We start from the raw sequence: 657 nt of genomic DNA, 5'->3' as shown, positions 1-657 counted from the left end.
CTTGTGGTCGTTTGAGCAATTGCGTTGACCTGCCCTTTTTTCACTCTCGTGCTATTAATTGCAATGCCTTGTATCAAACTTATCATCGTAGTCATTTGGTTCTGAAAGGATGCGATGGCCCTGTTGTTAATGTCACTATCTTTAATTCTTAATCTTTGATCGCTTTCTCGCCAGTCCTCGTGATTTTTGGAAATGCGATCAAGTATATTTTTGGCTTCCTCATATGTTTTCTCAAGCAGAACACCAGCTGCTGCTGCATTGGCAGTAGTCTGCAAAGTAGGGTTTAGTCCTTGATAAAAAAATCTCCATCTGCAAGCAGTCTGGTAAGCCGTTATGTGGACAGTCTCTTACCAGCCTCTTAAACCTCGCTCAAGCATCACTGAGCGATTCGTCAGTTTCTTGTTCAAAATTTGTTATTAATTTCCTTCTCTTGGCATTCTCGGTTGGTGGGAAATATTTCTTCATAAACTTCTCTACTACTTGTTCCCAAGAAGTGATCTCCCCCGATTCGAGAGAATATGCCCATTTTCGTGCCTAATCACACAAAGAAGATGGAAACAGAGTTAGTCGAACTTCTTCGGTAGAGATATTCAGGAACACAAAAGTTTTGCAAATTTCTATGAAGCTCCGGAGGTGGGCGTGCGGGTCTTTGCCACG

General features: G+C 42.2%; 1 non-coding gene across 1 annotated transcript; it reads left to right on the top strand.

Moving 5' to 3' along the window:
- Positions 1–325: 325 nt before the first annotated feature.
- On the top strand, positions 326–432 carry LOC120087409 (small nucleolar RNA R71). Its single transcript, XR_005484549.1, has one exon. It is a non-coding gene; the product is annotated as a small nucleolar RNA R71 (small nucleolar RNA).
- Positions 433–657: the final 225 nt, after the last annotated feature.

The sequence above is a fragment of the Benincasa hispida genome, chromosome 9 (assembly GCF_027475165.1).
Source record: "Benincasa hispida cultivar pf3 chromosome 9, pf3_genome.v1.1, whole genome shotgun sequence".
Lineage (NCBI taxonomy): Eukaryota > Viridiplantae > Streptophyta > Magnoliopsida > Cucurbitales > Cucurbitaceae > Benincasa > Benincasa hispida.
This window is presented reverse-complemented; position numbering and strand designations above follow the sequence as displayed.